We start from the raw sequence: 17,500 nt of genomic DNA, 5'->3' as shown, positions 1-17,500 counted from the left end.
TCTTTCTGCCATGGTCTGCCAATGTCTTTGATAAGAGTTCCCTTGCTTGAGGGTACACTCGGGTACGCTGTTCTGTCTTACCTTTCTTCCTCCATGGATGCCTGATGGCTTTTCAAGAGGCAGTCTTTTTTTTATGTTTCCTTATTTTTTTCATAAATATCCTCATTGTCACCATGTTGGCCAGGTTTTCCAACTTTCTAGCTATAATCTATGGGTTTTATCAATCACTTTTATATACTTCTCTTTCTTTTGTTTTTGTTATCATTATTGTCAATTTACATTTTAAGCATGATGAATCTTTTTATTTCCATTATTTTTTATCTTCTCGAAAGACCATGAGCAACATCCTGGACCAGTACATCCTACAATTTGTCAGTGTTGTATACTGTATTGCAATATTTGTGGTCTGCAAGTAAATTTTCAAGACCTTACAGTTACGTGCAGACAATATGATATTCTTTTGTCCTCAAAAACTTTAGTGGGTCTAATATGAACTCTTTATAACTAGTTTTATGAAGCAAATAATCTTGAAACAGGTTGCCATTCCTAGGGCCAGGGGAATAGCTGTGTATATTAGGACTAAGTATGCGGATTCTCATAAGTCCTACTATGAATGTCACGAGATTCAGGTAATAAGAATTTGTGCCAGTCATAATCAACTTCTTGTTGTTTTAATCTACTGGAATCCTAAAATGGATGACTCTATATTTTCCTTTTCTCCTTACCATTATGACTAAGATCCAAGAAGATGATAGAAATGTCAGCTTTGATTTTGTTGGTGATTTCAATGCTCACCAAAGGAAGTGGTTAAATTCTTTTACACATACTGATCGCTATGGCTTAAGAGCTTTTGACTTGGCCTCTGAATCAGGGTGTGAGTAAATCATAAGTAAAACTACTCACAGGTCTGGTAACTGCTTGGACCTCGTATACACCGATTCTCCTGATTCCCCTGGCGTTATAACGAGTAAGGTTGGTTCTCCAGTTGGAAATTCTAATCATGCTCTGATTACTAAACTAGACACAGAAAAAGAGCAACATAGATATGAGAGCAAAATAAAGTATAGGATATTCTAGCATGTAAGAAAAAGAAGGGAACATGGGCAGGACATGGAATGAGAATGACAGATAATAGGTGGCCGAGAAGAATGACAGAATGGGCCCTAAAGATGGCAAACGAATCAGAGGAAAGAAGAAAAGACAATGGAATGACAAAATAAGAAAGTTTGCTTGTATAGATTACATAGAGAGATCATAAACAGATGTGTATGGAAGGACATCCATAAGTTCTTTGTCCTGCAGTGGACTAGCAACGGCTAATTATAATGATGATGATGATGATATAGTAACACCCTGTTTGTGTCAGTTCTACTTAAGTTATTTCTATCTTTACGTCTCATCATTATATATAAGTTAGGAAAATTAAATCCTTATCATGAAATTTTACTCCACTCTACATCGGTCTCTCCATCGCTCAGTAACGATAAATGATTACAAAACAACAAGAATATATTGATAAAAGGATTCAATGTCTACTTACATTTAATACGGAATATAAGCAGTATTATTACTAGAAACAGAAAATATAATCATGTACACTGTACATGTACATACTCTACATATGACACCACCGTTTGTATCCTTCTTGAAGGTGAAGATTATAGGTTTGAGTTTTTATGTTATCCAATTGAACCTGTGCTGATTTTTTTACTTACTTACAGCGAACAATTATTTCGTGAAATCTTGTTAGCAGTATGATATGCTAAAGACTTAATCTAGGAAGGTTAAAGCTAAAATAAAAGTAAGGTAAAATACAGTACTCTACTTCATTAATACCTCAAAATAAAAATTTATAATAAGATTAGAAAAGTCACAGTGACGAGTCTTAAATAGTTCCCCACATTTTTTAGGTAGAATAAGGCTTACCACCTATGAGCCCTAGTAGTTCGAGTGTTCTTTTACCGAATGTATGTATTGAAATGACCCTTTTCATCTTGGTGATCGTTCTTGATTTTAGCCCTGCCCCCAAGAAAATTATAGGTATTGAATGTGAGCGATATTTTGTAACAACGCAAGTTATATTGGACATCAAAAAGATATGAGAATGGGGTGAGGGGAAGTGATATACTTTTGGCGCCTTAGGCCTGAGTCGGACAAAGGTCTCCACTATCATCCACAAAAAAGATGCATTGTTCAAATTTATTGAAATAGCTTCATCATTTAAAACTTGTAACCAGCACATTTCTGGATGAAATAGAACTTATTATCTCTTTGGATAAAAAGGCAAATGCATAAACGAATTCCTATGAGCCAGATCCTGATCTAAGAAAAGGCTGAACCCTTGTTTTGGAATATTCGTATAAAGCATCTTATTCAGATGGACAATTCAGGGGTGGTTTAATCGTTTCGAGAATCATCTTACCTTGGATAACATTAAAATTCCGGAAGAAATTTCTGCAATTGCTTCCTTTGATGCTGTTGCTGCCCAAGAATTTCCCAAAAACTGAAAAAGGAATGATCATTGAAGCATAATATCTTCCTGAACTCTTCTTCAATTTGACAAGACCGGCTTATGTTGGAGGCAAATACAAGGTCGCTAATTTGGTTCGGAAGAGCAGAAAACAATTCTAGGTAGTAGGCTGGCCAGGGCACCAGCCACCCGTTTATACACTATCGCTGGAGAGTTTTTGGGTTCTTTGACTGGCCAGAGAATATTATATTGGATCCCTCTCTCTGGTTAAGCACCATTTTGTTTTTGCCTACATACACATAAATAGTCTGGCCTATTATTTCGCCATCCTCCTTTGTCCTCATGAACCTGACAACACTGAGATTACCAAACAATTCTTTTTCATTTAATGGTTTTACTACTGCAATGTAATTTTTCAGTGGCTCTTTAGCTATGGGAAGCAGCTCTTCTAGGAGAAGGTGTTCTACAGTATTGGGTAGTTTCATAGCCTCTGTACTATGGCCTTCCACTGTCTTAGATTAAAGTTCTCTTTCTTCAGGTTACAATCGGGCATGCTATAAGCCCTAGGGCTCTAAATAGGTCAGTGAGGAGAAGAAGTAAGTCAACTAGAGGAGAAGTGACTAACAAATAAAATAGAATCATATCAGAAAAGTAAAAACATTAAAATAAATCTTTAATATTCAAAATAAAAAAAAACTTAAAAAACAAGAGGAAGAAAAACAAGATAGAATATTGTGTTCGAGTGTTCCCTTAAGTGGAAGACCATGGTAGAGAGGCTATGGCACTACCCAAGACTAGAGAACAATGGTTTGATTTTCAAGTTTCCTTCTCCTAGAAGAGCTGCTTACCATAGATAAAGAGTCTCTTCACTGAATGCTTTCAAACCATCTTTATATACTGTTAAAAGACTACGTTATGACAAAAATGCAACATAAGTCTTTCTGTGTCCATTCTAGTTTCATTGATAAACGTCATTTAAAGACAGGGTTGCCCTAATTCTTGATAAAATGCTTTCATAACAGAGCTCAAGGATATTCAAAATAAAAAGGCCTCATATCTCTCTGGTAAGAATTCTCTTGGCTTTAGGGAAGAAAATAATTGCTGCCTTACTCTGTTCCAGAACAGCAGTTTTAATAAACGACAAATATTATGCATTTGTTTTCTTCCTGAATATGAGTTTGGACCTTAGCGCGTGAATTTTTATGCCATGATTTAAGAAAAAAATATGAATATTTTTTAGGTAATCTCTTTAATAGTTAAATATTTCAGCAATTATCTCTCTCTCTCTCTCTCTCTCTCTCTCTCTCTCTCTCTCTCTCTCTCTCTCTCTCTCTCTCATGTGGATTAATGAAATTTCCGTGCAGCTAACAATAATAAACGTTACTCTTTCATGTTTTTGTTCTCGTCCCATATATAGAAATATCGTCAACTATTAAAAAAGTTTCGGAATCTTATCTCGTTTTTAATTAATATCCTTAGGACCTGGTGCCCAAAAGATGGAAAAAAATTACTTCAACTCTCTTTCATTGCGGAACTTTTAACCATATAATATGGTTTTGGGCTACTCTCTGTATAGCAGCAAATTTTGAGAAATGTTTTTCTTATTAAAAAAATATTTAGGCCTTCTAACTATATGGAAGATCAGACAATAAATCGTTGTATATAATCTCTTGTGGCAAAGGGAATTTTACGTCGTGATTTTCTCTATGAACCTTATTAGTTAAATTTGGATATCAGTGTCGATATATTCCGTTTCCTCACTTACAGTGAGGAATTACGAAAATGTCGTCAAATATTACGATATGTTAACATTGTAAGTTCGTCTCATGTTTTTTTTTTTTTTTTTTTTTTGTGGATTATTTTACTAAAGAAGTGTTATGTATTTTGCATGCTATTCTCGTTTTATGAAAGCTATGAATTAAATTTGATAGACCTACTTCTATATTAGATGGACGCCATATTTATCAATCGTTGAGTATTGTTAAGACCATAGGGGTCAAGGAATTTCATGTTAAATTGATTTGTTGAGGAAATATATTCTAAATAAACGTTATACATAGGGAGCCTTTATATCAACATGTGTGTTACCAAATGGTTTTCTTTTTACATACCTCATAGCCGAAAAAACCTAGTCCCGAAAAATTTTTAAACAGGCCTAAAACACATACCTATATTTTGCACAAACAATTATCTACACTAGTAACAGGCTTCCTGGCTTAGTTAAATTTAGTAATGATATCATACGGGAATTAAAATTTAGAATACGTACAGCTTGTCATGTTTTGGCCCTTTTTATCATTTCAACACTTCTGAAACGCTAAAATTACTGTCTACAGCACCACTTACACTTACTGCATAGCCTCTGCAACGTTTACAATGCTTCCTGAAATATAAGATTACTGCCTACAACACCACTTGCGCTTACTGCATAGCCATTGCAACGTTTACAATGCTTCCTGAAGCCTAGAACTACTGTCTACAACACCACTTGCACTTACTGCATATCCTTTGCAACGTTTACAATGCTTCATGAAGGATAAAATTACTGTCTACAACACCACTTGCACTTACTGCATAGTCTTTGCAACGTTTGCAATGTCTCCTGAAGCCTAAAATTACTGTCTACAACACCACTTGTACTTACTACATAGACTTTGCAACGTTTTCAATGCTTCCTGAAGCCTAAAATTGTTGTCTACCGCACCCCTTGTACTTACTGCATAGCCTTTGCAACGTTTATATTGCTTCCTTAAGCCTAAAATTACTGTATACAACACCACTTGCACTTACTGCATAGCCTTTGCAACGTTTACAATGTTTCCTGAAGGCTACAATTACTAGCTACAACACCAATTGCACTTACTGCATAGCCTTCTCAACGTTTACAATGTTTCCTGAAAGCAAAAATTACTGTCTACAGCACCACTTGTGCTTACTGCATAGTCATTGCAACGTTACGATACTTCCTGAAGGCTAAAATTAGTGTCTACAACACCACTTGCACTTACTGCATAGCCTTTGCAACGTTTACAATGTTTCCTGAAAGCTAAAATTACTGTCTACAGCACCACTTGTGCTTACTGCATAGTCATTGCAACGTTTACGATACTTCCTGAAGGCTTAAATTATTGTCTACAACACCACTTGCACTTACTGCATAGCCTTTGCAACGTTTACAATGTTTCCTGAAGGCTACAATTACTAGCTACAACACCAATTGCACTTACTGCATAGCCTTCTCAACGTTTACAATGTTTCCTGAAAGCTAAAATTACTGTCTACAGCACCACTTGTGCTTACTGCATAGTCATTGCAACGTTTATGATACTTCCTGAAGGCTAAAATTACTGTCTACAACACCACTTGCACATACTGCTTAGGTTTTGCAACGTTTACAATGTTTCCTGAAGGCTGAAAATACTGTCTACAAAACCACTGGCTCTTACTGCATAGCCTTTGCATCAATTACAATGCTTCCCGAAAGCTAAAATTACTGGCTACAACACCAATTGCACTTACTGTATAGCCTTTGCAATGTTTACAACGCTTTCTGAAGACTGAAATTACTTTCTACAACACCTCATGCAATTACTGCATACCCTTTGCAATGTTTACAATTCTCTCTGAAGCCTAGAATTACTGTCTACAACACCAACTGCACTTACTGCATAGCCTTTGCAACGTTTACAATGTTTCCTGAAGGCTAAAATTACTAGCTAAAACACCACTTGTACTTCCTGCATAGTCTTTGCAACGTTTACAATGCTTCCTGAAGGTTAAAATTACTAGTTAAGCCTGTCGCACACTGAGCCGGAACGGAACCGCCGCCTAAGACACCGAAGCCTCAGAACAGAGAAGAAACGACGTCCAAAGCGCTCAGTGAGCCAGAAGCCACAGAACGGAACCGATGCAAAATTTTATATAAATGAAGTTTTTATTTAATTGATGTTACAATGATTAGATATTCTGTATATCAATCTTTTATCGAATCCATAAGCCAGAGTTTTATATGTTTTCAAAAAAGAAATAATAATAATAATAATAATAATAATAATAATAATAATAATAATAATTAATAATCACTCCAAAATACTTTGTATTAAATCATAAGTTCACATCACTGTTATTAAAGTACATTCGTCAAATTTCTGACATCAGCAAAAAAAAAAAAAAAAATAAATAATAATAATAAAAAACAATAATAATAAATAATAATCACTCCTAAAATCTTTGTATTAAATCATATGTTTACATCATTATTATTAAAATACATTCGTTAAATTTCTGACATCAGGAAAATATTGGTTGCTATTACTCTAACCTCCGAATTCCTCGGTAACCCTCTCCAAAACAACCGCTGCAGTCGTTCTGTGCATGCGTAGCCTGTCAGACGCCATCGACGCTTCAGAAAAAATATCTTTCAAACAATACTGTGTTGGTTCCATTATGTTCTGGCGCGTCAGTTCCGTTCCATTCAGGCCCAATGTGCGCAGCCAGGTAAGAATGCATGCTTTCAATTTCTATCGGGCGTTTCGATTCTGATAGGGCGGTTCCGTGCGGGCTCAGTGTGCGGCAAGCTTTACAACACCACTTCCAGATACAGCATAGTCTTTGTAATGTTTATAATGCTTCCCGAAGCCTAAAATTACTGTTTGCAACACCACTTGCACTTACTGCATAGCCTTTGCAACGTTCACAATGTTTCCTGAAGGCTAAAATTACTAGCAAATACACAACTTGCACTCACTGCATAGCCTCTGCAACGTTTACAATGCTTCTTGAAGGTTAGAATTACTGGCTACAACACAACTTGCAGTTACTGCATAGCCTTTGCAATGTTTACAATGCTTCCTGAAGTCTAAAATTACTGCCTACAACACCTCTTGCGCTTACTGTTTAGCCTTTGCAACTTTACAATGTCTCATGAAGGCTAGAATTACTGTCTAAAACACCACTTGCACTTACTGCATAGCCTTTGCAACTTTACAATGCTTCCTGAAGCCTAAAATTACTATGTACAATACCACTTATATTTATTGCATAGTCTTTGCAACGTTTACAATGCTTCCTGAAGCCTAAAATTACTATGTACAACACCACTTATATTTATTGCATAGTCTTTGCAACGTTTACAATGCTTCCCGAAGCCTAAAATTACTGTCTACAACACCATTTGCACTTATTGCGTAGCCTTTGCAACGTTTACAATGCTTCCTGAAGGCTAAAATTACTAGCTAAAATGCCACTTGCACCTACTGCAAACCTTTTGCAACGTTTACAATGCTTCCTGAAGGCTAAAATTAGGGGCTACAACACCACTTGCACTTGCTGCAGAGCCTTTGCAAAGTTTACAATGCGTCCTGAAGCCTAAAATTACTTTCTAAAACTCATCTTGCAATTACTGCATAGCCTTTGCAATTATTTACAATTCTTCCTGAAGCCTAAAATTACTGTGTACAACAACACTTGCATTTACTGTATTCCTTGCAACTTTTACAATGTTTCCTGAAGCCTAAAATTACTTGCTACAACACAACTCGCACTCACTGCACAACCTCAGCAGCGTTACAACGCTCCCAGAAGCATTAAATCACTGGTAGTCCTTTCTCCAGAAAACCTCTTTTGTGCCATGGTTCCATTAATAGTGAATCGGAAACCCGTAATACTGCGATAACAGAATTATGAAATTTGATGCTTCTCCCTTTTTTTAGTTATTTCATCTAATGTTGGTATTGTGCTGATTATTGTTTGCATGATTTCCTATGTTTACTGAGAAGGTAATATTAAAGTCAAATATTTAAGATATTTTACTCTGCCTCTGTTAGAACATCGTGTTTCGGGAAGGATACTAACTGAATCTTGGAGAGATTTTTTTTTCTACAATAAAAAACTTGTTCATTGTCTTTTTATATTTTCATTATTGTAATTTACACAAAGACTAGAATAGCTCCCTCTATTCTTTACCAACGCCCTATACTATATATCATCAATAAGGTTTTCTTTCGTCGCGACCACTGCTAATTGTTGACACCATCTCGCTCTATTATCCTCATATAAACGACTTCTATTCCGTTTACTGTAATATTACAACTGCATTTTGGCGGTTTTTGCGCTCGTTGCCTTCAAGTATAAGGCACTTAGCAGTGTAGCCTTAAAGCGAGATGTCCATAGAATTAAGTAGTATAGGACATCATTAGTTTCTTTTCTTGTTTTTCTCAGGTGGTGCCATAGTGGTAACGTCCTTGCCTGGTGATCGCCATACTGGGGTTCGATTTCCTTTCATACTCGTTAGTTCCTTTGTTCGCTGCAACCTCGGCATCCTTGTGAGCTAAGGATGAGGGTTTTTGGGAGACTATAGGTCTATCTTCTGAGTCATCAGCAGCATATGCCCTATCCTCCCTGGTCCTAGCTTGGGTGGAGAGGGGCTTAGACGCAGATGATATATATATATATATATATATATATATATATATATATATATATATATATATATATATATATATATATATATATATATATATATATATATATATATATATATATATATATATATATATATATATATGGTGAGTCTCTAGCCGCGCATTGCCCAGTTTGCTAGGGCAATGTCACTGTCCCATACCTCTGCCTTTCATAAGTGGCCTTTAATCTGTACATAGTTGTCTCAATTTCTTCTTCCACACCTTACTACTATATCCGTAAAACATTTTAGTTCCAATCCTTTACCATTTGAAAGTACTCTTCTTTTTTATTATATGGCCTAAATATGTAATAATTTATTTCACAGCCTTCAAGCCATTTTACGTTGCATTAATATATGGTGACCATTTGACATCATATGGTGATGCTCATATCTATTTAAGTTTGATTAGTGTTGGAGGTTTACAAATTACAAACTGTGCCTCTGTATTTTATCTTCCCAAATTACCCTTTTTACGTTAATGAAATTTAGCTTAAAGAACGATATATAATCCATCTATGAATGCGACGCTATTATCAAGTGCTCCTTCGATTATTCATGATTATTTCTCTGCTCATGTAGGTAGTAGGTTAGCCCAGGCTCCAGCTACACATTGAGATACAACCGTATTGAATTGGTGAGTACTTTGACAGATCCGATAGCACTATATTGGATCACTCTTTGGTTACGACTCATTTTTCTTTTGCCTATACATACACCAAATAGTCTGGCACATTTTTTTCGCATTCTCCTGTTTCCTCATACACCTAGCAAAACTAGCATAAGTGAAAGATTCTTCTTCACTCAAGTGGTTAACCCAAGACCGACAGTTAAAATAGGTCCGTTCAGCTTAGAACCATATTTCGACCCAGACCGCGCATAATGTAGCTGAGGAGAAAGACCAGTAGCCGCTTAACCGACTTAAGTAGCTAAGGGTATTAACTCGTTTGTATAAGCGAAAACGATAATCAAGTTTTACAGTTTGTTTTATTTTCTATGTTTACAGAATTTAATGACCGCTTACTTATGTATATATATATATATATATATATATATATATATATATATATATATATATATATATATATATATATATATATATATATATATATATATATATATATGGAAACTTCACTTAGCCATACAGATGCTGAAGAGTTGTGCAATTTACGGGTACAACTCCAGTTATAAAAGGAATGAAGATCTTGTTTTTCATTTCTTAGTTTCTTAATGTAAATTCCTCGTAATAATTTCTTTAAATGTTGATAAATATCACTTAGTATTCCAATGTTACTTATAAAGGATACCTTCTGCGTAATTGATAAGTACCATAGGATATCAAATTCTTTCCTTTAAGCCTTAGGTATTCAAGAAGTCAAGTATCTTTGGAATTCGAATCCCATGAGAATATGTACTACACTTACATTAGCATTCTGGAAAAATCAACCAGCTCAAGTTTTGACATTTTTTCACATACTCTCCTAATTGATTTTTAAACCATACCCTAAATATCATAATACTATGGGAAAGAGAAACCTTGGATTATATTTTTTTCTCTATATGTTTCCTTGATAGAGGTTACTCTCATTTTGCAAGCAAGGCTAGGTAAAGTAACACGGAAATTGCGTGCCGAGAAAATAGGACTCAAGAAACTTATTGAGCGTTTCTTTATTTTGTATGGAGAACTAGAAACTCATGAGAAACAAGCTTCACCTGTCACTTAGGAGAATTTGTAGCATGAGATTTAAGATATAAAGTGAGAAAGAGATCCTCTTCTTGTTGATGATGCCAACTAGTGAATTTGTTGAGAATGTAAAGATGATGGAATATATGTTCAAGATCTTTCATTGAGAAAAATGTTTGATCACCAGCATATCGTGTTTTGACATTAATACGCGATATTGCAAATGTAGTATCTCTCTCTAAGAATATCTTATTTTTTTTTTGTAAGATGTCGAATGTTACTATGTGTCTATAATCAATATATGACAGAGAAGGGAAGATGACAAGATGAGTAGGATGACAATTGCTTATGTATTAGACAAAGTTGTAACTTTGTGCAATGATTTTTCTTCACCATTTCTCTTGCAAGTATACCACTAACTATCGACTGTAAATTGAGTGGGATTGAATATTGTATTAGCATTTATCGATTTGCTATACTTGGGTATAATCATCTGTTTAATAGAATAATTTTTAAACATCTTTGATGGGTATACAACCCACAACTAAATAAGATATTAATCATGCACTTAGATCTTCGGAAAACTCATAAAAATAGTAGAAAAAGCAAAACTCAAGTAAGAAAATAAAGGGAACGGTCGGTCAACTTTACCAGTGTAACATTAGCTAAGCTCTCCTAAGCTGCGCGTAAAAAGGACTACTCTTTCTGTAGGTCTTTGGTTACCCACTGCACTGTATTGTCCAGACAGTCCAGTGGTTGCTATCCCCTTGGTGAAGTAGGTCACACACACAGAGGAGTGGCGTGCTAATATGACCGCTATTGGCACCAACCGGCCAGTCCTTAACACGCAAACCCTGTACTCTCATCCTTTCAGCATGTTTGACCGGTGTAAAGGATTCAAGTTACCCCCCGTTTCAAATTACCCCCCGGTAACTTGAAACCGGTTTCAGATTACCGGGGGGGGGGGTAGTTTGAAACCGGTTTCAAGTTACCCCCTCTGTTTTCAAGTTACCCCCTCATCAGAATGATAAATAATTCATGTGACATCGCAAATATGTATCATGCATTTATTGCTGGCTTCGCAGCTGTAGGAAAAGTAGTTTAATTTTGTATTTAAGACCAAAAATTGTGTATTAGTGAATTATATGACACGTTAAAAGTCACAGACTGTAATTCAAGGTTCTGTGATAAAGGCGAGGTAAAATTTTATTTTGTTTCTGTTCGTGTGATTGTTGATATTTTCGTATTTAAGACCTAAAGTGTCATATAATTCCCTAATTCACAATATTTGAAGTTACAGACTTTCATTTAAGGTTTAGTGATCACGGCGAGGTAAAACTTTATTTTATTTCAGTGTGCGCGTGATTGTCGAGATTTTATTTATTTTTTAATTTTTAATTAATTGGCCTTATCTTTCAATTAAACACAAACTATGACGCATCTAACTTTATACAAAACAATTATTAAGTAAAAAAAGATAGATATTACCCTTAAAAATATTTGAAATCAATACCTTCATAATGAACCCTGTTTTAGCATTACATGGAAAAAAATATTTACTAAATTAAATATTAAGAAAAAAAAATGGGAAAATGGTAATGAAATTGTTAAATTTGGAATTGACCAAACAATCAAACGTGTCACAGATGCAGCCAACTTATAAAAAACGACTTTGTTTCAGATTTGCAAGGTAAATTGGGTCAAGGGTATTAAGCACACTGATAACATTATAAAGGAAGACATGAAAATGGTCTGAATGAACTAATCTATTGAATCTTTTGTGATAGCACTAACTTCATCTGACGAAATCACCATAACCACGTTTGCTAATATAACCTTTGTTGTAAAGAAATTAATTTTGTCGATTAATTAAATAAATTCTAAAACAATACAATCACCTACGTAAATATACCATATTAAACATAGTTAATTAAATCCTTTGTAAAGAATCCTGTCTTTTAATAATCAATCAGAATTGAGAAATGAATTCATTTGATATCAAAATTAAGATTATTTCTGTTAGTATGATAATCGTTTTATAACAATTTTGCTATTTGTTATATTTAAGAGTTTCAACTTGTCACCACGTGGTTGCAAACAAAAAGAACGAAGGAAACAATTTAGGGAGAGTATCAAATTAAAGGATTATATTCTTAGACCGTTCGAATCCGGGTGAATGACTTATTAGTTGACCCTTTTCTCCTATTCTTGGCTTGCCCATAGATTAAAGCGGCTAAGCCAGGTGTGCTTTGAAAATGACCCAAGAGAACTGGCAATGCGGCTATTGGGCTCCGAGTTTGCTCTTAAAATGGTTTGACCATACCCACAGTTGCAATATAACAATAGAACTCCTTGTGTCCATATATCTCTTTGTTTATTCATTTATTCTGTCACTGATAATGCATAGTAACTTCGTAGTATTTGGATGCTATGCACGTAAAAAATAAAAGCTCAAATATAAATTACCAACATGCATGTCGTCGTGCAGACAGAATTAACGTTGTGTAAGCTACTGTTAGCTCGATTCATTTTAAACCACAGGACATTAAAGATGGTATGAAGTCTCGATTACTAGGTATTGCTGTTTTGTCATTTGATGAAATGAGTAATAAGAAAGAATGGAGCTATGACAAAGGGGCAGAAGTGTTATATAAACCGCATGGAAATGTACAGGTGACCATGTGGCGAGGTTTTTTTTCTTTATGATACATTTCAGGTAAAATTCTTAAACATTATATGACACCGTTTTTCAATAATTTTCCATTTCGAGATCAACAACAGAGAAAAAATCCATACACGAATCCATCACTTACTATTCTGGAAGATGGTTTAAATAGGATTTGATTTAGCCCATGATAACACACAGCTGCCTGCCTTTAGGCTAAAATCAGTAACAACAGTTGTGAGATTAACACAAGTTGTGTTCAATGTCATCCATAGAGGGCTATAAAGTGTAACGACTTATTCGTAGTCCAGGTGTTTTCGTATACAAACAACCAATGTAAGTGCAGTAGAAGCAAACAGCATGTACTGTACCATGTTTTATTAAAACTGTTATAATTGCTTACAATCTTGCTTTATTAAAAGTGTCAATTATTTACAGATATCATGAATGATATAGTATTTACAACATACATACAAATACATATACATGTATCATATATATATATATATATATATATATATATATATATATATATATATATATATATATATATATATAATATATATATATATATATATATATATATATATATATATATATATATATATATATATATATATATGTATATATATATATATATATATATATATATATATATATATATATATATATATATATATATATATATATATATATATATACTGTATATATACTGTATATACATATATATATATATATATATATATATATATATATATATATATATATATATATATATATATATATATATATATATATATGTATATGTATGTATACATATATACTTATGATCAATATGTTGATTATACCTTATATAATATTTGCTTGCAATATAATTATGAAATATTTCAAATAATGGAAAAAATAACCGTCAAAATCAAATTTCACCTCGTCTTCCTGTCTCGGTCAAATATGCGCCCATGACTAATAATGGAATATCCGACATTTATTAGCTAAGATATAAACATAAGACGGATAAAGGCTGGATATTAATAAACGATACCAATAGGTGAAACAGTACATGTATATACATATTACCTAATGATTGTGTTGACCCTGATCAAAAGCAATTTATTAATATTCATAAATGATGAGATCCTGCGCAAAAACGAGGGGGGTAATTTGAAACCAGGGGGGTAGCATAAAACCGGTTTCAAATTACCCCCCGGGGTAGCTTGAAACCGGTATCAAGTTACCCCCCGGTAGTTTGAATCCGGTTTCAAATTACCGGGGGGTAAGATTTGGAGGGGGTAATTTCAAACCGGTACACCTGTGTCGGCTAGTCCCGCCGAGATTGACAGTATGCAACGCCAGGCCAGTCTCTTGCGTGTGTGGGACGGACTGGCATGGCGACTGGGTAGATTCACCTATTGTGACGCGAACAGTATGGTTGCGATTATAATTCGTTTCTTGATCGTGGAGCATTTTATAATATAATGATAAACTGATTACATTTCATAATCTTTTGACCAATTACTGTATTAAAAAAAAATCATCGTTTTATTATAGGAGGCCGCTCATTTTCTCTTTTCCCAAAGTCAAAAGATTAACGAAGATACTAATTGCGTACAGGTTACGTAGGGATGAGATAATAGAGAACTTTCGAGGAGTAATCCAGGTATAGGATTGTCGAAGCTTTTAATCCAACATATCTCACAAGATAAGACACCGAGTCAAAAATCATATTTAAGAGATACTTTTAAGATATATGTCCTTCACTTTGTTATTAGTTTCACTTAATGGAATCAGTTGTTCTCTTCTCTATCGATGATATTGTCCATGCAAACAATCACAGAATGTATCTATATTAATGCTCTTGAAATATGTAATTTTATTGTTCATTGTTTCTCTTTTAGTTTTTCATTTCATTACTTCCTTTCCTCGGTAGGCTACTTTTCCCTGTTGGATCCCTTTGGTCCATAGTATCTAATTTGTGATATTCCAAAGTTTAATTGATTCGAAATGATAGACCGGAACAACATTTCATCCGTTGAATATAGAAAAATAATAGCGAGGGTTTAAATTATGGATATATGATAAATTAAGTAGCTGACGATCATTCCTTTTTAATAATCTATACATATCTCTGCCACACTTTCTCTCTGACTTCACATATACAATCCTTTTCGAATGTCTATAAATTTACATGAAAGCACGTAAGAGTAATTAAAAGTGTAGTTGGGCATCAGCATGAAATATTTATCTCCAGAGCTGTCCCAAAATCCTTTTAGCATATTTCTCCCACGAGACATTTGGACGTTCGGATAAGAGAGGTAAACGGAAAAGCTATTCCTATAATGACTTCAAAGAATTAAGTAGATTTCTTTATGCCAAAATAACGCTAGGCAGTGCCTATCACGTTCCTTCATATAATTTCAAGGAAGATATCATTGATTTATATTAAGTAAAAATAAAGGAAGTAAAAAGTACCCAAATTTTGTATTTTCAAAATTAGTTTTACCAGTTGTACTTGATATCCCTTAATTTACCAAATTTTGTAGACAGTACCAACAACGTAACCACGTAGGCGTAATCCTGAGTGTTCAATCCTCTTGAGCTAAGCAAGGTAATCCATAGCGTGTGTGGGCATTTTTCACAGGACAGGAGCGCCGCTCCATTCCAAACAGACAAACCGTACGGCCAGTCCTATGCGTGTATGGCCGGCAGTAACTATTTAGCTATTGTAAGCGGCCCTTCTAGGAAGACACTCCAAAATCAAGCAATTATTCTCTAGTCTTGGGTAGTGTCATAGCCTCTGTACCATGGCCGCCTTCAACCCTCTTGGGTTAGAATTCTCATGCTTGAGGGTACACTCAGGCACACTATTCTATGTTTCCTTTTCCCTTTCCTCACTGGGATATTTTCCTTGTTGGAGACCTTAGGCTTATAGCATCCTACGTTTCTAACTTGGGTTGTAGCTTAACTAATAATAATAATAATAATAATAATAATAATAATAATAATAATAATAATAATGTACCTATCCAATACACATGGTGTTTTCCATTACAGTACTTGTGGACTACCATGTTACTTAGCTTTTCAGGAATTTCAGAATATCATTAGGCTAAAGTATTCTCGTCTGTAGGTCTATGCCGCTTTCCCACAAATAGGATTTATTGCCATCTAGTGTGGATTACGTATACCCTCAAGCTATTTTCTTTTTTCGCTTTTAATTGCATCGTTGAAGCCGAAAACCGTCTAGAAACCTTTCATTATTTAATATTTTCCCAAATTTACCTAATTACGGGTAAATGGGAATTTACTTTTAAACTGGCTATACCAATACCATGTTTATGTTAACCCGTTGTAAAATGTTTTCTTGGGCGTGGAGAGGTTGCCTATAAGATAGTCTGGAAGCTAAAACTAGGGAAAGTCTTATAAATGTTATTCACTATAGGCCTTTTCCATAAATGCAACAAGAACCACAATATCTCAAAACTCTAAAGAAGATGTATATTTTCACATCATATTAGATTTCCTCAGGCTGGTTGGAATAATCTGGGACATACTGTAGATGTCAAGAAGAGGAATCTTTTATATAGAGTACTTGGGAGTCTTTTTTTTTATTTGATCAAAAAGTTTGTTGACGTCTCTAATTCTTTGAATTGGTTGCTTCATTTCTGCTAACTAATTTTCTATTGTGATTAAGGTTTTACTTTTATTTAGGGCCATTATTTCATTTACTGTCCTCTTTCTTTTTAGGTGTCTTTAATACGAAATAACAAAAAAGCCATTTCCTGAAATACGTCAAAGGCCATGCTCTAGTAATAATGAATACTTATGAACACAATGTCAAAAGAGACGGAATATTGACTGGTAAAACACATATGGTAGTTCAGAAAATAATTAAATTTTTTTGTAGGTGGCACTCTACTTTTAATTTTATTATAAGACGTAAAATATAAATGGCAGAAGGTATGGACCAATATGACACAGAAATCAATAATCATAATGAAACAGACACCGATTCACCTTCAATAGCAGGTCAACTTCAAGGAATAAAAATATGGGTAAAATATAGGTAAAATGTATTTCGAATTTTAGGAAACTTCTCTATTACCAAGCATCCAGATTTGAGAGGTACAGATTATGTGATAAAGATCATACTTAGAAGTCATGTCCCCATGAGAGGATTAGATGTCAGGGTTATTAGTGAAAATTTTAACAAAAGCAGTAGAT

At 34.3% G+C, this 17,500-nt stretch overlaps 1 protein-coding gene across 1 annotated transcript in view; it reads left to right on the top strand.

The window, feature by feature from the left end:
• Positions 1-17,500, top strand: part of LOC137643977 (glutamate receptor 1-like) — a 1,817,173-nt gene that overhangs the window by 1,486,387 nt on the left and 313,286 nt on the right. The gene's annotated exons all lie outside the window — the stretch shown is intronic.

Source organism: Palaemon carinicauda, chromosome 7 (assembly GCF_036898095.1).
Source record: "Palaemon carinicauda isolate YSFRI2023 chromosome 7, ASM3689809v2, whole genome shotgun sequence".
NCBI classification, from domain to species: domain Eukaryota; kingdom Metazoa; phylum Arthropoda; class Malacostraca; order Decapoda; family Palaemonidae; genus Palaemon; species Palaemon carinicauda.
The sequence above is the reverse complement of the archived record's forward strand: the minus strand, read 5'-3'. Positions and strand labels throughout refer to the sequence as shown.